Source organism: Equus caballus, chromosome 15 (assembly GCF_041296265.1).
Source record: "Equus caballus isolate H_3958 breed thoroughbred chromosome 15, TB-T2T, whole genome shotgun sequence".
Taxonomy (NCBI): domain Eukaryota; kingdom Metazoa; phylum Chordata; class Mammalia; order Perissodactyla; family Equidae; genus Equus; species Equus caballus.
Genome location: NC_091698.1, coordinates 98,910,430 through 98,937,817, shown reverse-complemented (window position 1 = coordinate 98,937,817; position 27,388 = coordinate 98,910,430). Strand labels below are relative to the sequence as shown.

Genomic DNA, 27,388 nt, shown 5'->3' with positions numbered 1-27,388 from the left:
GCCCGCCCTGGCTAGCTCACCGGAAAACCAAGAGTGAGAGTCAAGGGGAGAACGTGGGAGAGGCCGGCTGAAGCCTGCCGAGCCCGAGTGAGGGACACTCTGTCCTCCTCGGCGGCAGCAGCACTGATAAATCCGCGAGGCGTGTGCTTTCTCCCTTTGGGGAGAATTTGGGGCAGTGTCACTTGACACATATTCTGACTTTCATGGAGCACCTGCCCCCCCCCCCGCCCATGCACTCTGAAATTGGCTGGTGCTCGCTGACAGGTGCTCCAGGCTCCCAGCCTGGGCCGCTGGCCACCGTGGCCTCTCGCCCCACACATCCACCCTGTGTTCCAGCTGGGTTGGGCTGTTGCCATCTCAAACGCATCAGCGCGGCCTTCCGGCCTCCAGCGCTTTGTCTTTGCTGTCCCTTCCACTCAGCCCCCGCCGTCGGCTCCTCTGGGAGCCCTCTGGGAGGAGAGTGAGCTCCTCCGGGTGGCTGGAGCACACTGGGCTGGCCCCTGCTTTAGCCTGTGGACCCCATATCTTAGAGGGAGATAATGCTGAGCCTTTGTGCTGCTGCATCCCCCAAGGAGATGAGCCCGTCCAGGGTGTGAGCTGGGGCATGTCTTCGTGGTAGCCCCAGAACCTTGTCTAGCATACGGAAGGGCTTCTGTCACCTGGAACAGGGCTACCTGGAGTCTCCCTGGAATTCAGCTTCACCTTCTCCACTTCTCCTCTGATTCGCAGCCATGCATTGTTTCAGGTCGTGTTAGACAATTTCAAAACCTGCATTTCATGGGTAGTAGTTCTGTCCCCCCCGATGAGTGGAGCAGCTTCCCCGGTAGCTGTCTGGGGAGAGCTGCCCGAGGACCCGTGCCGGCTGCTTCTCTTGAGTCTTGTGCAGTGGCTGGTGGGGGGGTTAGACCCTGGCTCTTTGCTTCATGGCCCCGTGAGCCCCAAGCAAGTCACTTAACTGCTCTGAGCCTCAGTTTCCTCTTCTGTAAATTATACTGACCTGGTAAGGCTGTCATGAGGATTACATGAGCTCGTGTGTAGTAAAGCACTGTATTCATGTTAGTTATCTTATTAATGTCGGGGCTCAATTGGTTTTTTTCTGATTTATTCTTCTTTGAAGACTGAGCAGGACCTCATTTACCAGTCATCTGTGGATTTAAGTAGTCTCACCTTCAGCCGGGACCTGATTTTGGCCAAGAGCCGTGTCCTATTCTGGTGAAGAATGGCGTTATTTGGAGCCCGAGTGCACGGGATCAATCTGGGGTAGCGTTCCCTGCAGGTGGTGTTGAGGCTTATGACTTACTGTGTGTGTATTCACAAGCGGGTGGTTTATGGTTACACCAGACCTGTAACTTTTTGCTTCTTGACTCTGTATCCGAAACTTCGTTTGTAATGGCCTGTTAGATTTAGGAAATGTAAAAAGACTCAAGTTGAGGCCATTTCTGTCCGTGAGTTAGCTGTGCCTGTAGTTCTGGAGCAGCCTGGTGTGACGTGGAGGGACAGCCAAGGGACAACACCATGCACTTGGCCCTGTGCATGGTCCCCTTTGTCTCCCCAGGCACTCTCTGCAGTAGGCAGGTGACGGCGAAGATCCCATATTACAGAGGAGGACACTGAGGCCCAGAGAGGTTAAGTGACTTCTCCAAGGGCTCACAGCTCCAAAGTGACAAGAGTCTACACTGGAACTCAGCTGTGTCTCATTCCAGCCTGAAACAGTGCCTAGCACAGAGCAGGTGGTCAGTAAGATTTGTTGCCAAGATCCAGGTTACTCCCCGACCTAAACACCCTCGGCCCCAGATGTTTGGGCTATGGGGGAGTTGTTGGGGAAGATTATTTAAAATGCAGCTCCCTGGCCCCACCCCACGCCTCCTATACCAGATACATTAGGGGCGGGCCTCAGAATACCTGTGAGCTGCCCTGGGGGTTTTATGTACCCAGAAGTTAGAGACACACTGCTCCAGCTTTGTTGAATCCATCTCCTTGACAGTCTTGTGGCAGACAGGGTACTGGCCCCTCAAGAGGGGTCTGCATCCTAATCCTCGGAGCCTGTGAGTGTGTTACCTTAGTGGTAAAGGACTTTGCTGTGTGATGAAGATTGGGGACTGTGACGTGGGGGGAGTATCCTGGGTCATCCGGGTGGACCCAGAGCCATCATGTGAGTCTTTAGGAGGGAGGACCTTCCCCAGCTATGGTCATTCTGGCGGCGATGTGATTTCAGAATGGGCAGAGAGAGGCTGGCCTGGTGGCGCAGTGGTTAAGTGTGCACGTTCCGCCTTGGCGGCCTGGATCTGCCAGTTACGGATCCCGGGTGCGGACATGGCAGCACTCAGAAGGCCATGCTGTGGCAGGCGTCCCTCATATAAAATAGAGGAAGGTGGGCATGGATGTTAGCTCAGGGCCAGTCTTCCTCAGCAAAAAAGAGGCAGCAGATGTGAGCTCAAGGCTAATAACCTTCCTCCAAAAAAAAAAAAGAAAAAGAATGGGCAGAGAGATGCAAGGCAGTGCTGCTGTTGGCTTTGCAGATGGAGGAAGGGGCCATGAGCCAAGAGATGTGGCTGGCCGGTAGAAGCTGGAAAAGGCAAGGAAGCAGATTCTCCTTCCCACCTTCCTGGCCCATTGGTCCCAGCCAGGCCCAGGCCCAGATTCCTGGACTCCACGTGGGTCCTTGGCCAGCATGGTTCCCAACTGCAGGAGCTCCAGGTTAAAGATCCCACGAACAAAATGCATTTGAAGCCATGCTGGTCCCATCGACTCGGGCTCAGGTTTTCTGCCTTTTTTTTAAATGAAGTGGCAGCCGCAGGCCCTGTCTGACCGGTGTGCGTGGGCGTGCTGGCCGTGGCCACGTGGAGCGGTGCAAGGTTCCAGAGCCTGACCTGACGTTGGCCGAGCTGTACGGAAGGAGCTCGTGTTCTCCTTCCACCTGCACACGTGGGCTTCAGCCTTGCCTCAAAACATTTCCTGTTATTTAAATCTGGCCCTTTTGATTCTTTCCTTTTAAACCAGAGTCTCGACTTTGTGCAGTTTCTGTGGTGAGCTAGAGGTGTTTCCTTTTTCAGAGTGGCCCAGTGACCTCCGAGTGTGCTGAGGGTCTCGCACAGGGCACAGGGGTCAGTGAGGCCTGCCTGATGGTCCCAGTCTAGGTCCCTGTGACAGGAGGAAAGGTGATAGGTCCTGAACTTTTGGGTGGATACTTTCCATTTGCAGAATGCTTCCACAGGAATATTCCTCTTCAGTCCTTTGCGGGTCGTGGTTCAGAGCATTAGCGTTGGAGCGGGTGGGGCCTCGGGTCTGTCCCTGCTCACCTCTTGCTGGTAAGTTGCTTACCCACACCACTTTCAGTTTTTCCTCTGACCAGGTGGCTGAGTCAGCTCAGGCTGCCGTGACAAAGCACCATAGATTGGGCGGCTTAACAGAAATTTATTCTCTTACCGTTCTGGAGGCTGGACGTCCAAGATCAAGGTGTCAGCAGGGTTGGCTCCTTCTGAGGTCCCTCTCCTTGGCTTGTGGATGGCCACCTCCTTACCGTGTCCTCACAGGGTCTGCCTTCTGTGTGTGTCTGTGTCCTGATCTCTTTTTGTAAGGACCCCAGTCATAGTGGATTAGGGCCCACCCTCATGACCTCATTTTAACTTTACCTCTTTAAGGAGCCTTTCTCCAAATGCAGCCTCATTCTGGGGTCCTGGGAATTGGGACAGCAACATATGAATTTGAGGGGGACGCAACTCAGCTCTTAACACATGGGAATGACAGTGCTCACCTTTTAAGGGATTAATTTAAGTGCTTGGCACACTCAAGAGATGGTAGCCAGCACGAACTATGGAAAAGGAAAAGGAATTTGTCTTGAGTGCCTCTTATGTGCCAGGTCTAGGTTCTTGCTAGACGTTAATACACTTAGTGCCCACAGCAGTCGCCCTCTGAGCTGTGTTTCTCAAAGTGTGGACCCTGCCCATCTATGTGAGAAGGCAGATTCCCGGGCCCCACCCCAGGCTTTTGGGGTCAGAAGCTTCTGGGTTGGCACCTGGGAATCTGCATTTTAAATAAGTATTCCAAGCTCACTGACTGCAGTCTGAGAACAAGTGCTCAAGGCCTGCTTGATTCTTGGTGTGCTCCCCTTGGTGCTGTCCTGTTGTTGTCTCGGCCCATTCCTGCCCCTCTCCCGTGGATGGCCTGTCCCGCTTCCCTGCTCAGCTCCACGGCCCTCTCCTCACCTCCCACCACCTCCTCTCAGCTGCGGGAGTGACTTCTCTAAGCCACAGCTGACCGCACTGCCCCCCTGCCGCTCGCCTCTGGGGCTCTCCCATAGTCTGCAGAGGGTGGCTCAAGCCCTGGGGTCTGCCTGGCATCCAGGTTTGTCCTGCCTGGGCTCCTGGCCACCTCTCTGTCGATCTCCAGGTGCCCTGCCCGGCCTTCGAGAGCTGTCTGCCGCGTGCCGAGCACACAGGCTCTCCCTCAGCTGTCACATGCCCTTCCTGTGCCCGAGGACCCTGCCCGGCGCTCCTCCTCCTGCGTGTCCTCCCGCCAGGTTCTCCAGCACAGGGCTGGGCCTCCTTCCTGTCCTTCAGGGCGCCGAGCACCATTTCTGAAGGCAGGAGGCGCTCCAGGAATCTTTGCTGACCGAATGGATACAAGAGGTGATTTTCCAGTATAGGAAACGAACTCGCAGTCACTTTTTCAAGGCTGCACCGCGGCCAGTGCCAAAGTTGCAATGGCCGTCCTGCTTTTTCGGGTGTGTTCTTCAGGCCGGGCTGTGCTCCGGCCCGAGACCGTTTGCCTTCACTGGATGCCCCCAGACTGGGAGTTCACATTCTGGACTGTTGTCGGTCTCTTCCTTTGTTCAAGGCTCTGCGTTATCTCTGGTTGCTCCTTCCTCCCCCTCTGATGTGGTGTTTGCCATCTTCTCTGGATTTGGAAATAAATAAGCTGCCATTGATGGCTCGGCCACGTCAGCCACACCAGGGTGGCCCCTGGCTGAGCTTACGGCCCATGCTGTTGAAGTGCTCTTGGCGGTCACCTGTTGTCATTTCACAAGGGAGCATCGTGTCACCTGTTGTCACCTCACAAGGGGGCCCTGTGTCACTTATTTCACAAGGGAGCCCCACGTTACCTGGTGTCATTTCACTAGGGAGGCCTGTGTCACCTGTTGTCGTTTCAGGAGGCAGCCCTGTGTCACCTGTTGTCATTTCAGGAGGCAGCCCTGTGTCACCTGTTGTCGTTTCAGGAGGCAGCCCTGTGTCACCTGTTGTCGTTTCAGGAGGCAGCCCTGTGTCACCTGTTGTCGTTTCAGGAGGCAGCCCTGTGTCACCTGTTGTCGTTTCAGGAGGCAGCCCTGTGTCACCTGTTGTCATTTCAGGAGGCAGCCCTGTTACCTGTTGTCATTTCATGCCCTTAGATGTTTGGCTGTTCTGTGACATGCAGAATGCTGGGGCCGCCAGCCTCACATGTCAGCGTGTACCACTCCAGGCAGGTGCTGGGCTGGCTGAGCTGTCCTTGTTACCTGCTCTGTGGCAGAGCTGCTGGGGGTGCAGAGGAAGCGGACTGGTTGAGTGGGTGAGCTGCCTCCCCTGCCCTGCCACAGTCCCCCACCCGCCATGTCTGCATTTCAGGTTTTGGCTAAGGTTTCATTTTAGAATCCCTGGCCAAACGTTTGAAAACCCTAAGCTAGACGCTCTAAGCTCTTTGAGTGCTAACCTTTGGCTCATAAAACAAATCCCTTCATGACTGCAGGCGTGTTCACTAGAAGTCACTAAGGTCAGGTGGGCCTGTCCCGGCTGTCCCCAAGAGTGGTCGTGGCCCCCCCAGAAAGGACGGGTGAGCAGGGCCGAGAGGACAGGCAGCCTGGAATGGGACTGCCTGGGTGTGACAGGAGGACAGGGGTTTGTCCTGGCCTGGAGTGTCCAGAGCATTTCCCTGCTGGTCACTTTGCAGAGTGAGGTGGCAGGCAGGGAGCTTTGAGACTGGCTCCACCATGCACGGCCGAGCCTTGGGCTGCAGTTGTCCCCTCCCTGCAGCCAGGCAGGTATGGCCTACACGTTAGGGGATGACTGTGGCTTTGGGGAGCTGGGTGACGTGGTTGGGGGGTCCACTCCCGAGCTGATGAGGGATGGCAGGTGCTGAGGCTAAGGCCGGGTCCCGTTGTCAGCAAGGTCGCCCAGTTGGGGAGAAGGACGCCGCTGTCATCCCGTGGACGAAGCCTGAGAGAACTCGTGGCCTGCTGGTCGGCTGTAGTGGGCCCGTAAGTCTGAGAAAGCCTGTTGAACTCAGAGTTTAGTTTTGAGTGTTGATTTGCCCCCAGGTGCCTGGGCTGCGGCAGGTGGATTTTCCTTGTCACGAGATTAGCATCAAACCCAGAGTGTGTCCCACCCCTGAGGGCAGATGGAGGCCCCTCTCCCTGGACCAAGGATCAGAATTGCTTGTTTTGTGGCCACCAGGGACACGGTTCCTTAACTCTGTTTTGTTTATCTCATCTCCCCTCCCTTCCTGCTTATGTAGAAGATGACAGAGGGTGGTTCCGAGGGGAAGTGACTTGCCAAGCTCACCCAGAGTTAGAGGCAGCGCTGGGACGAGACTTTTCACCGTGCGTCATCCAGCTGACTGCCCTTTTCTTTTTTTTTCTTCTTTTTCTTCTTCTTTTTTTTTTGGTGAGGAAGATTGGCCCTGAGCTAACATCCATTGCCAGTTCTCCTCTTTTTCTTTTTTGCTTGAGGAAGATTTTCACTGAGCTAACATCTGTGGCAATCTTCCTGTTTTGTCTGTGGGATGCCATTTGACAAGTGGTGTGTAGGTCCACACCCAGGATCCAAACCTGTGAACCCTGGACTGCTGAAGCAGAGTGCCACCAGGCCGGCCCTGTGACCTCCTTTTTCCTTCTTTTCTCTTCTGATTCCTAACCATCTCCTTCCATTTAAGACTTTGTTACAGTAGCATGAAGTTCATCCTGTTCTCTGTTTTCTTTTTTTAAAGATTGGCACCTGAGCTAACATCTGTTGCCAATCTTCTTTTTTTTCTCCTTCTTCTTCTCCCCAAAGCCCCCCAGTACATAGTTGTATATTCTAGTTGTAGGTCCTTCTAGTTGTGACATCTGGGATGCTGCCTCAGCATGGCCTAATGAGCGGTGCCATGTCTACGCCCAGGATCCGAACTAGTGAAACTCTGGGCCGCTGAAGTGGAGCATGTGAGCTTACCCAGCCACAGGGCTGGCCCCTCTCTCACCTTTTTTTTTAAACATGTGTTTGAGCCTCATCTACCCAACAGGTTTCTATTTTCTCTGGACTTGCCCTCATTCCCTCCAGCCACTGTCCCACCCCCACCACCCACCGGTTCTGGGAAATCCCTCTTTGATAGCCCTGTCCCTCTTTGGGTAGCTTCTGCCTGGGGTGGGTGGGTAGGGGGTCTCGGTGCCATGAGTGGTCCCTGTGCTCCCCAGCCGGGCTGCAGGCTGTGAAAGAAAGAGACTCGTGACCCTTGTCAGTCGGGCAGGAGAGGTTCACCGGCACTGGTGCAGGCGGCGTGGACCCTGTTACAGCAAGGGGAGAATATAGCAGGGACAAGCGGGCGTTCGTAGCCCAGGAGCAGAATGATTGGCTGAATGGAAGGTTACTAACAGGGGACATGGGGGGCTGGGGATTCCTGCTGAATTGATCTAAAGGATTGTTGTCAAAGGCAGGTTCTGGGACTTAGACGTCAGAGGTGGGGGATGGGGAACGTCGTCAGGTCTCGAGGGTGATCAGATATGAAGGGCAGGGGGATTCTTGCTAAACCGACTGGGCTAGGCAGGCCCAAACCAGGAGGGCGGCCGCGATCAGGCCTAGTGGGGAGGAGGGCTCCGCGGGAGGGCAGAGCCGTCACTGCACATGTGGGCGCCAAGGTCCCTGCATGAGCTGAGTCACGCCGGGCTTGCTCTTTAACCAGATCTTGGGCATTGTGGATGTAGACAAAGATACTTCTGTTTTTAAAGTTTATTGGTTGCTGTATGATAAACGCAGTGTGCTTTCACTGTGGGGACTTGGGAAGTAGAGGGGGGCATCAATGATGCAGTCAGAATTCGTTGTAGCCGCTTGGGCCTGTGCTCAGGGACTGTGTTTGGTGGTTCTCCTTCTGACCCCTGCCCTCCGTGACCCCTCTGGGAGAAATGGGGCGTGTGCTGAGGTCAAGGGAGCCAGCAGGTTGGTCTCGGCCACCTCCTACCTTTAGCACCTGCAGCGGGAAGCGGTTCCCTCCAGGGACGGGGCCTGGCTGCAGCCTCCCAGGCGGCTCCCCGGGGTCCGGACGGCAGGCGCGCCTCCACCTGGCCGCGCACAGGGCCAGGGCACCGCCTGAGGTGAGCTTCCAGCGTCCTGTCTTCTCGAGAAGGCAGTGTTCTCCTCCCTCCGCCCCAAGCCTTCCCCTGAACTGGAACTGCTTTGTACTCTCAGAGCTGATGCGTCTCCATGTTCAACTGTGGCCATTTTGCTTGTGAACTTGACTCATTTGTTTATTTATTTTTTTGGTGAGGAAGATTGGCACTGAGCTAACACCTGTGCCAGTCTTCCTCTATTTTGTACGTGGGTCGTCTCCACAGCATGGCTTGATGAGCGGTGTGTCGGTCCACACCCGGGATCCGAACCCACGAACCCTGGGCCGCCAAAGTGAAGTACGTGATCTTAACCACTGTGCCGCTGGGCCAGCCCCAAGCTTGACTTAATTTTTGAAGAGATTAGTTATTATTTTTTACACAAAAATGATGCGTCCCTTTGATAAGGTTGAAAAACACAGAAAAGCAAAGAAAAAGAAAAAAATCCCCCGAAGGCACCCCATGCCCCATAGAACTCTTGCTCGCATGCTGCTGTATTTCCTTCTGCGTGAAGGGGTCCGGGGAGTCTGGAAACATAGGCAGATGGACGCAGCGTCATCAGGAGCATCTTCCATCTTTAAAGGAACAAAAGAATGTCCTCTTTATCCAGACTTGTTAGGTCCCCTATAGATACGTGTTGTAGAAGTGTGTATACTTAGCAAAAAGACGACCATATTTTTATTTTATTTTTATTGACTGTTCTCTGAAGACCTGTCGACATGACAGACGCAGCCGAAGCCCCGCCTCTCCCCCTCCCTGCTCTCCCCTTCCCCAGGGAGCCCCTCTGCCGAGGGAGTGGGGCTTTGGTCCATGCGTGTTCTGTTCTCTTACCACACGTGTGCACACCTTTAGCAGAACATTAATTTTTCTGTGTTAGAAATACTCGTAGATTGTAATTATACTTACTGTTGTCGTTTTGTACTCCGCCTTTGACGATGTCTTCACCCCTGTTTTCAGGCTTAATCGTGTTGGTGCGTAGATGTGGTTCGTGGCTCCTTTTCCCTCTCCTGTTAACTGCTGTGTAGAGTTCCCTTGTCTCAGCAAGCCGCCGTTTCCCGAGGTGTATACAGTTAGGTCGTTTCCGTTTTTCCGCCATTACAAAGAATGCCGTCACAAACACTGGGTTCTCCTTGAGCGCGCGGAGGGCGGCCTCGGAGATGGCGCCCGGTGAGCCCTGCGTCCTGGTATTTACAGCCTTCTGTAATCTCCTCTCCTTGGGTGTGGCCTGGACCTGTTGACTTGATTCTAACAAACGGAAAACAGCAGAAGGATGGGCTATCGCCTCTGACGTTAGGTTGTGAAAAGACTGTGCCTCCTGTCTTGGGTGTGCCCTCTCGCTCTCTCTTGGGTCACTTGCCTTGGAGGAAAGCCAGTGCCGTGTCGTGAGTCAGCCCACTGGGGAGGCTGCCAACCACCCTGTCTGAGCTTGGAAGCAGATCTCCACCCCCGGCTTAGCTGAGCTTTCCGGGGAGACCGCAGCGCTGGACAGCAGCCTGCCCGGAGCCTCCTGAGAGATCCTGAGCCAGAGGCACCCAGCTAGGCTGCACCCTCATCCGTGGTCCAGAGAAGCTGGGAGATGGTAATGCTTGTTGTTCTATGCTGTGACATTTTTGAGGCACTTTGTCACACGGCAGTAGATAACCAATACAGGCCACCTCGAGAGTTCCTGTAGCTCTCTGGAATATCTAGCAGTAGAATCGCTGGATCCTGTGGTTTGCTGATGCTCTGTTACTGTTTGTCACTATCTTGATCTCCAAGGTGTTGGTGGCTGTTTATCCCCTCCACAAGGGTAAGCGAGTTCCTTTTTCCCATGTCTCTCCAGCACTTGTATTGTCAGATGTTAGCATTTTAACCCATTTATCTGATGGGTGTAAAGCAGTATTTCGTGGTTGTTTTTTTTGCTGAGGAAGAGTGGCCCTTAGCTAACATCTCTACCACTCTTCCTCTATTTTGTACGTGGGATGCCTTCCATAGCATGGCTGATGAGTGGTGCATAGGTCTGCGGCCAGGATCTGAACCTGTGAACCCCGGGCCACTGAAGTGGAGCGTGCAAACTTAACCAGTATGCCTACGAGCCGGCCTCTCATGGTTTTTTAAATTTGTACTTTCCTGCGTTCTAGTGAGGCTGAATACCTTTTCAATATACTTACTGTCCTTTTTGGATTCTTCTCCTGTAAATTGCATGTTTGCTTCCTTTGCCCAATTTTTGGTCAGAGTCTTTTTCTTAATGATGTACAGATATTTTTATATTCTGGAGACTAATCCTTTGTCAGTAATACTATTTTATACTCTGCTTTTTTAAGGTAACATACTGAGAATGTTTTTCTATGCCAATGTATGCGTTATTTTATTGGTATTCCATTGTGGACATAGAAAGATGGATATAGACAGATATAATTTATTTTGCTGGGCATTGCGGTTCTTTGCAGTTTTGTATTAGGAAGAGCGCAGTGGTGTGTCAGTCAGCTAAGTTATGTTCTGGTAACAAACATGACCCCCCCCCCCAAATCTCCATAGTTTGTAAAACACAGATTTCTTCCTCACTCAGGTTACATGGCCATTGACTGTTGGCTGTGGTTGTGGTCTATGCCCTCGGCCCTCGGGGATTCAGGCTGACAGAGCAGCCCCACGTGAGACGTTGCTGGTTGCATGGCAGAGACAAAAAGATGGTAAAACAACGCGATGGTTCTTTAGGCTTCTGCTCAGAAGTGGAAATTGGCGTGTACTGCTTGTCAGTTCCCCTCACATTTCATTGGCTAAAGCAAGCCGGATGGCCAGGCCTGATGTCTGTGGGTGGGATGTGTAATCTCCCCATGGGGAGTGACAGTGAGTATTTTGAGCAGTACAATTTATCACATGCTGTGATAAACATCCTATACCCTGTGCCCCCCCAATTCCCGTGTGCCTCAGGATCGATTCTTAGAAGTAGAATTGTTAGGTTAGGAATATACACATTTCTCAAGCTTTTGCTGTTTATTATGTTAGCTGGATTTTAACTGTTACTGCATGTCTGCTGTGAAATTATAAGTAATTATTCGTCCTAATGACCATTTTTAAAGGAAAAAAATACTATTACATGGAAATATTCTGTTGCACCGCCGATGACTATAGCCATTTGCCTAGCTTGATAGTTTTCAAATTGCTTTCATATTTTATTTACTTCTCACAGCCACCTTGTAAGGTTTAGCGTTGCAAATGTTTCCTTGCTGTTTTGCAGATGAAATGCTTGAGGCTCAGAGAGATTGAGAAATTTGCTCAGGGCTGCACAACTGGTGATGTGGAGAGGCCCTGACTCTTGTCCAGCCCTGGGCTCTTTCTCTGCCATTCCGGCCTTTGGAAGCTGTGACTAAAGTCTTGTGCCCTCCCCCTCTTGTTTCCCCCACCCCCGTCATGCTCCATTTCCAGTCGCCCCGGTGGTTGGTTGTGCGCTCCTCTGAGAGGCCTCTGGCCCGGGCCCAGGGCTTAGGCAGGCCCCGTCGGCGTCCCTGCCACGGCTGCCTTGGCTTAATCTATATTAAGGTATCGCTGACCATCTTTGGCCTTGGGGCGGGGATTTACTATCTTTAGGCAAAGTTAGGGGAGCATTATAAATCCTGTTAGTGTCAGAACTGCAGAGACGTGGTTCTTATTGAGGAGGGCAGCTTTTTCTTAGGAGTGGCGCAGTTTAGACCGAGTAGACGGGTTTGAGCGATGTTTAAGTGCTGAAATCTGTGTAAACCTCTCAGCTGGGTCAAATTCAATGACAGCATTCCTTCCTCAGTCCCTGTCGAACTTCAAGTGCCTGGTCGGTCTCTAGAGCAGAGGAGAAACTGAGCTGGGAATAGTACCTTGTGCTCTTTATTTCTCTGAGATTGAGGTGACCTTCTTTCCTCTCTCAGTCAGGTTTTTCGTGTTCTCTGAGCCTGCAGTTTACTCGTCTGTAAATTGTGAACTTCTTCCCTGCCACCTTGACGTGTTCGCTGTGAGGAGCCCGTGCAATTTCACAGAGGTGCAGTGCGAGCCATAAATTCATGTAGGCTGAATGGACACCCCCGCTGGGAGGGCTGGAATCGAAAAGCTGGACACTAACAAGTGTTGGTGAAGACGTGGAGAAAGAGAACTCTTGTGCATTGCTGGTGGGAATGAAAAGTGGTGTAGCCGCTTTGGAAAAACAATTGGGAATTCCTCAAACAATTAAACGTAGAATTACCAGATGACCCAGCAATTTCATTCCCAGGTATTTATTTACCCGAGAGAATAGAAAACACACGTTCACACAAAAACTTGCACACGAATGTTCATAGCAGCATGATTCATAATAGCCAACAAAGTGGAAATGACTCAGATGTCCATCACCTGATGAATGAGTAAGCAAAAGGTGGTCTATCCATGCTGTGGAATATTACTCAGCCATGAAAAGGAATGAAGCACTGGCACACGCTTCAACATGGGTGAACCTTGAAACTATTGTGCTAAGTGAAAGAAGCCAGTCACAAAAGACCACCTATTATATCATTCCATTTATATGAAGTGGCCAGAATAGGCAAATCTAAAGAGGCAGAAAATAGATGAGTGGTTGCCAGGGATGAGGTGAGGAGGGCTGGGGAGTGACTGCTGACGGGTGTGGGGTTTCCTTCAGAATGATGGAAGTGTTCTGAATTAGATGGTGGTGACGGGTGGACGACCGTGTGAGTATACTGGAAACCACTGAACTGGATGCTTTCAAAACAAAGCCAATATCAATGGACGGTATTTTGACAGATTATTGGTAGGCAACATAAGGGAGTGGAGTGTGAACTTTGGGATCAGACAGGCCTGGATGTTAGCTGTGTGATTTTTGTTAATAGAGTGCTTAATCTTTTTGAGCCTCAGACTCCCCGTGTGTAAAGTGGGGTGATTCCCCCTTCGTGGGGTTGGGGTGCAGACTCAGTGGGGTGGTGTTTGTGTCGCTTGGCACTGGCAGGTGCTCACAGAGTGGTAACTGTGATTGTTCTGCCACCTTCTCTGTGCCCAGCTCAGTGTGGGCACCCGGTGTGTGAGGATGTGAGGCACAGTCTCGACCTGTGGGGCAGACCCAGGCGCCGAGTCCACTCGGCAAGGCTCCTTGACCCTGCGTGCTTGGTGGGTGCTATTTGAGAGCCCCCCGTGTCTCATAGAGCTTTGAAGCAGGCCCACGCAGTGGCTCAGGCAGGTGGCGTTGTCTCTGTCTGATGGAGGAGACAGCAGTGCGTAGTGATGGTAGCAGACGCTGCCTTTGGAGTGGCCGCGATGGTTAAGCCTCACGTAGGCTCATTTATTTAATAATAGCCAGGAATACGAGCTGATGTCGATTGCACAGTTACTACATGCCAGCCGCTGGTGTCCAAGTGCTTTACTTGTACCATCTTTTTAATTCTCAAAGCAACCCCATGGCATACTGAAACACAGCAATGGCTGAGGCCGTGTTTACCAGGCAACACCGGGGTGGGGGCAGTGGGTGTGGCACAGAAGGAACAAGATGTGTCATGGTGGGCATCTGAAGCTGGGTGATGGTACCCAACATTCATTATACTAGTCTTTGTTTTGTATATATTGGGAATTTTTTATAATAAAAAGTTTAAAAACCAACAACACTATGAGATAGGCACTGTCATTATCCATGTTTTACAGATGGGGAAATCGAGGTACAGAGCGTGCAAGTTTACCCGGCAAGCCAGAGAGACAGCTCGCTACACTCATGGACGGTGGGGCTTAGTAACAGGGCTGGCGAGACGGGTCCCCTGGGTGGGGGCGCCCCTCAGGGTTACTTGAGACCAGTTCCTTCTCCTGCCAGAACAGTTGAGGGCCCACGGCTCCTGTGTCAGCAGCCGAGGCTGATAGCCTCCCGGCTTTCCCTGTCCTGAGAGATCCAGGCTTCGCAGGTGCGGGAGGGCCGGAGGTGAAAGAGGGAAGACATTTTCCTTCGGTCCCCAAATGCCGGGGATTCTCGGATAACCTGGGCTTTGTGACGTCGGCGTGAGCTTCTTTCACTTGACTGTGTTGATCCAGCAGAATCTGTGGGCGTGTGCCATCACCTCGTTCCTCATACTGTGACCTTTCAAACATTTGGGAATCAGATGCCGGGAGGCAGGTGGGGGGTGTGCGCCTTCTCCCCCCCGCCATCCGCTCCCCCAGAACAGCAGGATGACGTAGGGCTCAGTGTGAAATTCGGCCCCGGGACTGCCGTGGCTTTGCAGAAGGGGCCTCACCTCCGGCCCCAGTGTCCTCACTTGAACGGGAAGGATGTTCACACTGCCTTTTCTGGTTCCTGGAGCGCCTCGGCATGGGTCTCCTGACTGCTCTGACGGCTCGAGGCGCAGCTAGTATATTTGGGGGCCTGTTGCTAAAAACTGTGCCACCATCTTGATGAGGATAATGTTTTCCGGGGATTGGCAGAGAAATGGTCTAGTTATCAATGTGCCTTTAATATTGGATAACTCAGAATGTCACTTCCGTAGTGGAGGGGGTGACTTCCAGGGGCGGTCTGTAAGATGGGGCCGTCTATGGAAACGTGCCGTGTGTCCCACAGAGATGCTGGTCCAGAAGGGCCTGAATTTGCTGGGCCATGAAGTCCGTAAGTGGCGGAGCTGGGCTCCAGCCCCAAGCCTTGCCCCCAAAGCTTTGCCGTTCTGCTCACTTCAGACAGCAGGGGCGGCTCCTCTGAGACTTGGTCTCTCTGAGGACTGTTGGAGGAGCAGCTCCGCAGCCTGCAGGGCCCTGCAGGTTTTCGAGGCCCTTCCCTAGCCAGCCATCAGGCTCCGATGCCAGAGCCCTTCTCCCCCCTGGCTGGCGTCCCTGGACTCTGTACTTGCCTCTGGGTGAGAAAGCTTGTATACTCATGGCGTTTCACTAAGTTAACCCACACTTCCCTTCTCTGGGCTAGATCACCCCTACCCCAAATATCTGTTTTCAATTCTAGATCCTGGATTGGATATGTAATAAATCCTGAATAAATTACATGTGGCAGCCCACTAAACTAAGCTCTGGATAACGCATCCAGTGGCAGCTTTTCAGTGGCGTTGTGCTTTAAATTGGCTGTCCCAGGCAGTTTTTCTTAAAGCCTGGTTGACTACCTAAGGGTCCAGATTGATAGTGGAAACTGGGGCAGAAACTGACTCCAGGGGTGCTTCTCCAGCAGGCTGGCTGTGACCGCAGGCTGGGGGCTGGGTCTTTGAGCAAAACTCTCTCCTAGAGGCATGGAAGCTGTTAGAAGACTCCAGAAATCTAAGTAGAGCTGTTGGCGTTTATAAAGTTGGGTTGTGATTCCCCCGGCTGCCTAGATTCTGTTGTAAGACCCCTGCGGGGGCGGGGCGGGGGAGAGGGCAGGCAGCACAGATCGCCACGGGCCCTGTGCTCCCTGAAGGCTGTGACTGTCTTAACGGCAGTGCCTTCCCGATTACCTGGGGGAAATTCAGATATTTTGAGAAGATGCAGAAGTTTGGAGTTTAAAGGTCTTTCATTTCAAAGTCGCACTGTCTGTTTCATTTAGATAGGGATTTTTTAAGATTTAAGACAGATTTTTCAATGCTGGTGGGTAATCATTGACTCGTCATTGACTGAGCCGGGGGGTGGGGGCCGTCGCTGCCCCTCTCCAGGGGGCACCTTGCATTCTCTGAGAAGGTGCCCCTGGAATGCCACGCCCTGCTTCCCATGTGCAAGGCCAGGCGGCTCAGGGTCCTGGGATGCCGCAATAGAAAGCTGCAGTTCCTGGCTTCCAGCCTGATGGGGGAGGAGGAACGTAAATAATACAGCCCAGAGGGACCAGTGCCCAGAGGGCTCCAGGAGGGACTAATTAACCCGGTCTGGGGGAGGGGTGGGGAGAGGCCTCCCAGGGAGGGGTGTTTGCAGGGTCTTTTAAGGATGCTGGACTTTTGGCATGGGAAGAAATCCGGGTGAGTGCATTCCAGGCAGACGGAACAGCATGTGCTAAGGCGTCTGGGCCGTAAAAAGCCAGATGTGCTCAAGCTACACTTTAAGCTCCTTTCTGTGGCTCTCATTCTCTCTCTAGTTGGGTTTTGTTTTGTCACTGGGTAAGGAGAGGCATGGTCTGTTCCCGGGCTGAGCCGGCCGCCCTCCTGGGGCTGGCTAGAACGTTCCGGCCCTGCCTTTGAGGATTCTCCCAGTCTGTCTGTCCCGTGGCCTGAATCCAAGGCTATGGCCTGTGAGTGGCCTTTTGCGTCTCTCCCCAGGCTCTTCCGCTGGACCCCTGATGGGAAGGCTGACTGACGCTCAGGCAGGGACGTGCGGGGCCAGGCCATCTGGCCGTTTGCTGGCTTTGGACCCCCGGAAGGGAGGAAGAGGACCAATTTCCTTCTCCCTAACCAAGGCTGAGGTTGAGGGTGGCAGAGTTTTAGGACAAAGGAAACATTTGCTCCTTTTCATTCCTCCTTGCACCCCCGCCCTAGTGTGCCCACCCTGCCAGACCTTTCTTCCCCAAGGCACCCACTCCAGCACCCATGGAGGCCTGTCCCATCCCCCTAAGATGCACCACTCATTACGTATCCCCCCTTCCCCTGCCGCTCCGATGAGAAGACCCATCCTTGGAGTAGTGGCTCTCTTCTGGGGCAAGATGAATGCAACCTGGTGGAAATTCACACTAGTGTGTGAAGGACTGATGGCACTGTATCTCCCCCAGGACTCCTGGGTGGGGAGTGGGTATGTGGATGGTGGGCCACCAGGCACAGACTTCCATGGAAGCTATTCCTGCTATTCCTAGGGTCGTCCTTTCTTTTGCTTCTGAATTCGGAGGCTTCTTGAAGTCTGTAGCATTTTCAGGGTAAGGAGTGGCTTTGGGTGAAGCCTCTGGTGGATAGGTTTGCAAGCTGCAAGTGCCTTTGACTGCAGACCCTGGATTAAGCATGGCCAGTGCCAGGTCAGAGTGACCTGACTGGAGCCGACTACAACTAAGTTTGAAGACCAGAAACAAAGCACGTCCTTGCGAAGGGGCTTTTAGATTGGCCACTGATGGCACAGAAAGTCTGTCTCTTGTTCTCTTGTTGGTGGCGGCTAAGGGGTAGGAGGAGAGAGGAGTGACCAGAGAAGAGTGGTCAGCCTGCATCTCTCTGTGTCCAGTCGGGAGTGGACAGATGGCCCTCAGCTGCACTCTCCCTAAGCGAGTGACTGCAGGCGGCCTCCGCCGCCCTGTGCCTCCAGGGAGGCCTGTGTCCCCTGGGCTTGCTGGGAACGTGAGTGCACGGTTCTCTGAAGTGCAGACAGCGCGCAGATGGCTGTTTAGAGCGGCAGCGCCGAGCCCTGACCCGAGCCCTGACCGGTTGCTTTTTAAGTAGGTTGTGGGGCTGTTGAAGGACCAGGGATGAAGGGTCCTTTATTAAAAAGTAAGCAAAAACAAGAAAGGCAGAGCAAGCCGCGCAGACCCAGCGCTGCGGGGAACTCATCAGCCCTGCGGCTTTGATCTCGGAGCATGAGGAAGCGTCGTCTTTGATGTCCGCTGTCTCTGGGCCGGCACTGCGACAAGCCGCCTGTGCGGGAGGGCCGCCTGCCCAGCCCGGGATTAATTATGTAACCGAGCCCAGAGCGCGGGCAGCCGCCCTGGAGGGCTCCTGCCCACTGTCCCCAGCTGCCTTAGGATTAGCCTGAGGCCCATTTGGCTGGGAGGCACGAAGGAACGCACATCTGTTAAACAGAGCCATTGAACGTGGTTCTTAACTCGTACAGTTACTGTCTTTATGGAACTCCAGAATAGCTTCTTGGATATCACTCTTCAGGCCCCTGAAATGGAGCCCTGTGCACAGACGTTAAGAAAAGCTATTGGCATCTGCAACCGCTATTATACCATCTGGTGGCTCAGAAATATTTTATAATCAAATGAGTAAGACGGGTTTCTGGCATGCAGCACCCACCGCTCCCCCTACCTCCTCCCTGTGCACCCGCTCTCGCTCTGCTGTCTTTAGGAAACACCAGAGGAACTCTTCCCAGGAGTGAAGACACTGTATTCTCCGTTCGGGCCACGTGCTAGCTGGGTGACCTTGGGCAGCTCCGTGGGTTCTCGCACCCTTGCTTTGTTCTTTGTAACATAGAGGAGGCACACTGCTCAGGGTGAGTGTGTGCATCAAAGTGAGATGAATATACGCGTGTGGCTACTATCATGCTACTTAGTACTCATCTCAGAAAGACTTTTAAATATACTTGAACTTTTTCTGAATATAAATGTGATACATGCATGTTCACTGTAGAATATTTAGAAAATATAAAGAAACTGGAAAACAAATTAATCATATGTAATTCCCCCTCTCCCCAAAAGGGGCAACTGCTGAGAACATTTGGCCACGTTTGGGAAGATTTCCTAAGTAGCTTGAGCACACAGATGGTCTGTATACCCAAACCACAGGGAGTAATTGTGGACGTAAATGGAAGCGTGAGTCTGTGGGCATGGACCGAGTGTGTGCTCCAGAGGGGGCGTGGATGTGTCTGTGGTGGGAGTGTGTGCACACGTGTGTGCAATGCCTTGGGGTCCTCAGACGTCCCATGGTCAGAGCAGGAGCCCACAGCCCCCCAGGCAGGGCACCAGCACGCACAGTTCCATTGTGCCTTTCTCCGAGAGGAAGTGGGGCTGCTGGTGGTGCAGGAGGACGTGGGGACATGGCTGCTGCCTGCCCCTGGTGTTCGTTGTCAGCAGTGCTGCAGACGAGGTGGTCAGGCCCAGCAGAGGCCAGGCCAGGAAGTTCTGGGACAGGGCAGAGGAATCCTCGTCCCGGGATCACCAGGAGGTAGAAGGGGACAGAGCCCACTTGTCATCTACCCCATTACAGCCCACATGCCTCATTCAGGACCAGCCAAATGCTGACTTTGTCTGCCCGGCCCCCCCTCCTCACCCCTCTACCCCTCAGGGCTTTTCTCCTCTTTGAATCAGAGACAGTTTTGTCTTCTAGAGACACTTAAACCAAACAAGCCTCCACATAGCCTTGAGGGGGTTTGTGTCTTTAAGCTGTGAGCCAGTCAGTGTAAATGATCAGTGAAGAGTGTCCCCACATTGTAATAACTGGGCAACTGATGTTGATGAGGTGCAGTGAGAGTGTTCAGCCTAATTGTCATCAGGCAGAACTAGATGTACTGTGTTTTTAACATGATAGTGTAAGAATGAGAATGTGACAGTGTATCGCTTTCCCTCCCCCTCCCTCCCCTTCCCTCCCCTTCCCTCCTCCTCCTCCAGCTTCCTTCCCTCCATCTTCCCTCTCCCTCCCCTCCCCTTCTCCTCCCCCACCCTCCTTCCCTCCCCCTCCCTCCCCTTCCCTCCCCCTCCCTCCCCTTCCCTCCCCTTCCCTCCTCCTCCTCCAGCTTCCTTCCCTCCATTTTCCCTCTCCCTCCCCTCCCCTTCCCTCCCCCTCCCCACCCACCTTCCCTCCCCTTCCCTCCCCCTCCCTCCCCACCCACCTTCCCTCCCCTTCCCTCCCCCTCCCTCCCCACCCACCTTCCCTCCCCTTCCCTCCCCCTCCTCCCCCCACCTTCCCTCTCCCTCCCCCACCCTCCTCCCCCACTTCCCTCTATTTTCCCTCCCCCTCCCTTCCCTTTCCCTCCCCCATCCACTTTTCCTCCCCCTCCCTCCACCCTCCCTCTCCCTCCTATTGGGGTCGATTTTAAACCTTTGTCCCCGCCCCCCCCACGACCCCACCCAGCCCCCCAGAGTAGTTTCTAAGGGATTTATATTTGCGCAGAGTGGTGCAAACTGTTTCCATCCTCAGAGGAACACAGTGCTCACAGATAAGCCTGCGTGTTGCATTACTGGAACTCACTTTCAGGCATCTCTAGCACCGGCACCCCAGGTGCTGGCCGGGGCTGGAAGCTGTTTACATGAGTCCAGTCTGAAGTGCAGGCCAGCCTCCGTGAGAGGGCTTGTGTCTGACCACCTGAGCTCTGGGGGACGAGCGGTGGGCCCTGATCTTTACGACCACGTGCTCATGCTTTCATTGGTTTGGTCTTTGAGCTATGAGCCCACCGCTCTGAGCACCTCCTTGGTGTTAGGGGCCAGGGGCCAGGGGCCAGGCTCAGCCGTGTCAGAACCAGAACCACATGGAGGTGGGGCCTTCGGGGACATTCCCCTTCCCCGGGCAGTGGCTGCCTCGATCACTCGATTTCACATTAGGTATAAAATGTGCCTCCCAATGCCTGACGATGCCCACTCCCCAAGCTCCAGCCCCTGGCATGGACCCAGCAGGGCGGAGGTGAGGGAGGAAATGGTTTTCAAATGGCCACACCTACTGCCCCTCATTTGGAAGTGCCTCCTGCTAATCGAGGGTTCCAGGATCTGGTTTGGGGGTGTCAGTCCCAAACAACCGCACCCTCCCCTTCCTTCAAGCCAAGCTCAGACTCTCGGGGTCCTTCTGCCTGGCCCTGTTCCCTGACAGGTTTAAACACACCTTGGTTCGCCTCTTTCCGAGGCACTGTGGTCATTTATTCGTGTCGGGGGAGGGCCTCCTTCACACCCCTGGGGACCTCTGTGTGCCTGGCACGGAGTGCAGGCCAGATTGGCTTGCTTTCAGCTCCCCAGTCCTTTCACTTCTGTGTCCTCATTGATTCAGACAGGGTCCCGGCTTAGCAAACTGTATTTCAAACATAAGAAGACGTAATTATGAGAATGGGGGGAGGGGTGCAACAGAAGGACCTAAGACACATGTCGATTCCTCTGCCGCCTCAGAAGCCCTGGTCTGCGAGAGAAGGGCCAGTGTCCTGAGAAGCTGCTCTCAGGTGCATTGTTCGTTCTTTCATTAGATGGATGCCTACAATAAACCTAGCATGGCTCTGGGATGTCGAGGCAAGATCGAGGCAAGATCAGCTGTGAGGAATTTAGGTACAGTGAAACAGATCTCTTAACGCACTTATTTTGCATGTGTCAAAGCAGAAACATTGTGTTGCTTTAAAAATACACTGAATTCAAGTCTCCTAAGAAATTCAGTGGCTGCACCAAGGAGCTCGGGAAGGGAACTATCTTAGTTGTGACCAAATTAAGGAATCTATTTCGGCCTTTATTCCTCTCCGTGAAAGTAGCTGCACATTTGAGTCAAGGAGTCCTAATTAGTTAGTTGTTTCATGGCGTTCCTTTTGCGTATTTTCTGCTTATTTACCTTCGCAGCATTGGGGCACTTTATTGGCTCCAGGGACAACGCTGGCCAGGGCAGTGTGACATTTCTGGATTCCTTCCCGTTGTTAGCAGAAAGTAGTGGAATCTGAATCTTAAAAAAGAAGAAATTTTATCACACATTTTCTCTACTATAGAAACAAGACATACTCATTAGAATGTCTTGAGAATACTGAATGGTAAAAAGGAGATAGAAAAAAATGACCTCTTATCACACCTGCCCAGGTAACCACCACTACATTGTGTGCAGAGAAAGCCCTCTCTAGTACCACTAGCCCTGGCAGTGAGTCACTTAGTTGAACAACGTTATTAAAGAGGGCATCATAAAAATGATACGGGCATGCCTTGAACATTTTATTGTGACACTGGGGGATCAGAATTGGCCACCCCAAAATGTGTCTCTTTGGCATGAGGATTCTTTTGGGCTGGTTACTTTTAAGGACTGCAGACATGGGAGAAGCTCTGAAAAGTAGAATTTTACTCTTTGCAAGAGACATTTACATTTTTAAGGGAAATCTCCACCTGTAAAGATATCTCCCTCTGTACCAGGAAGAGGAGGGGATGACCTTTCTCTAGAAACTCTTATCAATGCTGAAGGCAAGGACGTAAATCTGCATAATAACCTTCCTCTTGTTTACTGTGCTTTTCTGGTAATCTCCCATAACTGACTCCCCCCACCCCCAACATCCTCCTGTGTCTTTAGCTGAGGAGGGTATTTAAGATGAGAGCTTCACTATTTTGGTGAGTTACTCAGTTTTCCTGAGTCTCTGCCATGTATACATGTTATAAAGCTTTGTTTGATTTTCTCTTGTTATTCTGTCTCTGTGAATTTAATTCATAGCCCAGCCAGAAGGACCCAGTGGGTAGAGGATATGTCTTCCTCCTCTATAGTTTGGCAACTTGGATGGGATAAAACTTCACTGGCTGGACACTGCTTGCTCCTGGACTGCTGCAGGTGAGAGATCCTGGACCCCTGATAAGAGCCAACGGGAGGTAAGAGTTCTTACCACGTCAGTCTCCGGGATCTCTGCCTACAGGGTCCAGTGGAAGCGAGAGCGGTGAGTTTTCTTTGCTTTTCTAAATTTAGATTAGCAGGGAAAAATACTGGTGAGGCTAGCTTTGTGGACTCAGCGACTCTAGGATTTGGTTGAGTACTCATTGGTTATAGATCCTTTTCCTCCCAGAGATAGTATTTTTCCCTGTCTCTGTCTTTTTTGTCGTTTGTCATAAGACACAGGCATCTCTATAAGCCTGTTGTCTGGGAGTATGTGCATAGGTGGAAGCTGTTGCTAAGGGCATCTTGAAAGCCAAAAAGCCCACAAATTTGGTGGGCGTGGGTCCAGCAGTTAAGAGCCATTATGGCGCTCGCCACCTCAAGAAGTCTCCCGTGGAAGGATGAGTTGGTCACGGAACGGGGTAGATGACACAGATCTCCCCCCTGCCAACATCAAGAAAATTTCCCTGCCACAGCGGGGTACTCTGTGAAGCACATGTGACCCCCAACCCCCTGGCACCTCCCTCCTAGGTATTGTTCTGGCTCCAAGAGACCCAAGGCTTAGCTAAAGCTGTTAATGTGTGTGTTAGATGAGGTTTTTCTTTTGTCTTGTTCTATGTCTTGAGAGCTTGGCTTTGTGACCTTTCTGGTCTCTGTCATCCAGAGGATGCTTGTACCAGCACGCATCTCGGCTGCCAGTTGGGTAGACTGGGGCTCTGGGACACACTCTCTTTGTCTGCCTCTCTCAACTCTCAGCGGAGTTTGTCATAAGGGGTCCCAATTGCTTTCATAAGGGGCCTTTGTTGTCTCAACCTTTGTTGCTTGCTGTGCAATGAAGGCTTTTACTTTCTTAGACTATTTTTGGGAGTGAACTTTCTGGATCTCTTTTGGGGATACCTCTTGTGTCCATGGTTAAGCTTATTGGTATGAGTCACTGTCAAGATCCTACTCCTCAATGTGGCCAGATGATGGATCATTTAAATTGGAAAAGCTTCTGAATTGGGGAAACAAATTTGTGAGAGCTCTTGTCATAATTTTTATTGGTACCTATGAAAAGGCCAAATTAAAAAGGAAACAGAAAAAAAATAATGACTAGGCTTAAGACCCTGACTCAGGCTGCAATTGAATTGAGAAAATCTAAAAGTATAAGTGTTGATAAGATTATAAAGGCTGGAATGTTTGAGCTGATTTTATATAGAGAGGTTATATCAACTTTGCCTGACTATGTTTTAAAATGTCTGGCTGGGAATACTTCCCCTATCCAATATTATAAGACCAGGGCCTATTGATAAAGTTCTAATGAAAGCTGTGATGGAATTTAGATGAAATTTTGTAAAAAAGTGGTATATTTACAGACTGTAGGTGAAGTGACTGCATCTCTGTTTGCCTGATTGTTATAGATTGTATTGCGAGGACAAACAGTGTCTCACTGGGGAATGTTTCTCCTGCCTGACTGTAGGACTTTTAACGGTGTGACATGTGGTCCTGGACGTTTTAGAACATACAAATCTTTGATTCACCTCCTAAGTTAAAAATTTCCCTGATGTAAAGAAGCAATTGCAAGGGAGTAGCTGGAGGGTGGCTCAGCCTCATTTTGTCCTTCAGGCTGTAATCCAGTTCTTTGGGGAACTGGGAGCAACCATCTTTGTCCTGCAAATCTCTGCAAGGTGGAGGTAGGGTTCTAGAAGGCAGTTCAAAGTTCACGTGCCTTTTGCCAATCCCAGAACCTCTCCTGTTCCTCCCCAAATGCTCCTAGATATTGAGACATTAGAAACAGATAAGGCGAATATACCCCAGGAACTCCATCTTGAAGAACACTTGACTGCTTTCTCTGTGTCTTTATGATGGAGATTTTCTGTTCTCATCTTCTCTAGGACCCAAGAGCCATTCTTTGAAATGCAAATGTTTCTCAGAAACTAGGGAGTTTTGTATTGCACCTGATTCATAACAAAAATGTAACATGTCTGTGTGTGTCTACCCATGTGTTTGTGTGTCTCTATGTATGTTGTATATGTGCATTATTTTACCTCCAGATGGTATGGCCAAAATTAAGAGCTCTATTTAATTGGCTTAAAGTAAGTGCTTACATTATTTCTAAATGTAACAGAAACTAATCCAAATGGCATTCGAGTTAGCACGATAAAATTAATCTTTCATAACTGAAAGCTTATTTAAGTTTTTTGGTTTGATTAAGATGGGCATATCCTCAGAGTTATCAGCATTGGATATGATGCAGACATGCAGCCTATATTCTACATTTATTGGTCAAATAAGCTGATATTATCTCTATTACAAAACTAGTTAGGTAAAATAATAACTTAAAATGATGGCTAATTTTGCCAAATGTCTCATAAAGTTTCATAGGCAATCTAAATAATTATTGGGAACACGCAAACTAAATAGATGTGAAGAGATAAAAGTGTTGGGTGAACTATTTAAAATAATCATGTGTTATGGCATGTATATTTAACATAATTTCCAAAATCTCATAACTGGAAACTTTGAAGTTTTGCTAGGTTAAATTAAATGATAAAAATTCGTTAAGTAGGGCCTGCCCCCTGGCCGAGTGGTTAAGTTCTCACGCTCCGCTTCAGTGGCCCAGCGTTTCGCTGGTTCAGATCCTGGGTGTGGACATGACACTGCTCGTCAGGCCACGTTGAGGCAGTGTCCCACATGCCACAACTAGAAGGACCCACAACTAAAAATACACAACTATGTACTGGGGGGCTTTGGGAGAAAAAGGAAAAATAAAATCTTAAAAAAAAATTTCATTAAGTATTTAGATCAATTTCAAGTAAGATAAGATAGTAGACATTAATTACTGAATATAGGTTTTCCTACTTTTGGATTCTTATCACACAGAAAATAAAAGTTTATTTGGGTCTATTGGTTAAACACATTGTGTGTTTTATTAAAAGATTGTACTATTGGGGCTGGCCCGGTGGCGCAGCGGTTGAGTTCGCACGTTCTGCTTCTCGGCAGCCCGGGGTTCGCCGGTTTGGATCCTGGGTGTGGACATGGCACTGCTTGGCAAAAGCCATGCTGTGGCATGTGTCCCACATATAATGTAGAGGAAGATGGGCATGGATGTTAGCTCAAGGCCAGTCTTCCTCAGCAAAAAGAGGAGGATTGGCAGTAGTTAGCTCAGGGCTAATCTTCCTCAAAAAAAAAAAAAAAAAGATTCTACTATAAAGTAACATGTTTCTAAAAACTATAAAAAATATTTATCAACTTGCCAAGCCACAGACTGCGAATGTAAAAGACAGTTTATAAATGCTTACTTCTGAGTTTTTACTTAGAAATTAATATTTCTAAGGGTTGAAAATTCTCATATGTGATTAAAGCTACTAAAAGTTAAGAAAAAATATATTTGTGTTCAAGAAAAGTAAGACATGTTTTCAGTAAAGAAGGTATAAAGAATGGAAATATTTTTGTTTGGTTGGTTAAGAAAATTTGTCCTGAAGTACTAGGAGAAAAAAAAAGGTATGAGACAAATTCTGAATGTAAAAAAGAAAGTTATAGAAGGTATGTGAAAGAGAAATTCTGAAAAGAGTTTTGTACATGGTCAAATTGGCTAAACTTAAAATGAATTTAATTAAGTGAATAAGTTTTAATATCAAAAGTACTCAGGTACAAAATTAGAATTTGTTTTTTTTTCCTCTCAAAAGGATAGTTTTCCTGAACTTTTAGTCTGCTTTTGGTAAAGAGATTATGAAAGGTTTTTCTTTGAGTAGTCTTCTGGAAGGATAAGGATTCTGTGTTTCATCAAAATAAATTTCCTATATTGTTTTAATCAGGTGTTTAATCACAGGTGCTAAGGTTTTTCTTACAGCTGTTTAATTCTCTGCATTTGCTGAAGAATCTTTGTCACCATGGTTAAAGGGATAACTAAGCATTGTTTCACAGGGACCTATGATATTGTGTGAGTAAATGTTATTGATATAAATGTTTTATTAATTATATAATGTTCCAGGAAAATTCTAATCTGTCCTGGTTGTCAGTCATAATTCTAGTTATTATCTTAAAGTGTTGTATTTCACAGAAATAGCCAAATTTCTTTGTCATTTTTAAGTCTTGTCACTTACAGACAGTTTTGTTTTGCTGTAGTTTTACAAATATTTTTAACTTTAGAGATTTATGGAAAGGACTCTGACACTTATTCTAAAATACAGTTTTCTGACAAACGTTCAGATTATAAAACTGAACTGGGTAGGAAATTATGGAACTCTAACGGAGAAACTGATGACCCCATAAAACTGCTAAATGAAAGAGTAAGATCAGGAATTGATTACACAGGACTGAATGAACTGATGTGGATGATTTTTAAGTTTTATAACTTTTTGTTTAAAATATTGCTGATTTTTAAAAATGTTTTTTCCAGACTTAGGGAGAACTTTTTCTCTTAAGCTAACTATGACATGACAATTTGGTACATTATACTTTTGGAAACAGAATTGAGACATTTATCTTTTTCTCTCTACCTGATGGCTCCAGAATTTGGAAACTCTTAGTAAGTGAATATTATTTCATGATGATATGGTTATTTGCTCAAGTTCAATAGAAATCTGTTCTTAAAACAGAGCACAATTGGAAACATTGGTTATCTTACCAAAGCTTTGACTGGAATGTCATATTTGAGAGGAACAGTCATAGACTCAGATAGGACCAGAAAGCTTTTGAGAAACAAAGATTGAACTTATGGAATAAAGCCACTTGGAGATATTGGCCTGGTACCTTGTTTCCTAGCAACCTTATGGGTAAGTAAGGAAGGTCACCTATCTGGCAGGTGCCTGGAACCTCAAAATATTTTGGGACCTGGAGAAGAGAGAAATTCACCCAGATCTGTAGGTATTACAGGTTTTTTCTGTTAAGTCCTTGGCTTTCCTGGCCTCAAGAGGCCTCTGAGGTTCAATCTGAGATTCCTTATAAAAAGTCCCAGCAAAGCAGATTTAAAAGAGTCTATGTGATCTTGTTGCAC

At 50.1% G+C, this 27,388-nt stretch overlaps 1 protein-coding gene and 1 long non-coding RNA gene across 10 annotated transcripts in view; one reads left to right on the top strand and one right to left on the bottom strand.

The window, feature by feature from the left end:
- HPCAL1 (hippocalcin like 1) overlaps positions 1-27,388 on the top strand; it is a 121,648-nt gene that overhangs the window by 19,017 nt on the left and 75,243 nt on the right. The window contains exon 1 of one of the 9 annotated variants that reach the window (XM_070236704.1): positions 9,415-10,115. The exons of 5 other annotated variants lie outside the window; for them this stretch is intronic. The gene's annotated coding sequence lies outside the window, so the exon portion shown is untranslated. Of the gene's footprint in view, positions 1-9,414; positions 10,116-27,388 lie in introns of those variants that run through there. 3 more of the 9 variants (XM_070236705.1, XM_070236708.1, XM_070236707.1) reach the window with 3 other exon arrangements.
- Positions 7,938-9,433, bottom strand: LOC138917927 (uncharacterized). The gene is made up of 2 exons (XR_011426603.1): positions 9,233-9,433; positions 7,938-8,901 (listed from the first exon to the last, which is right to left on the bottom strand). It is a non-coding gene; the product is annotated as an uncharacterized lncRNA (long non-coding RNA).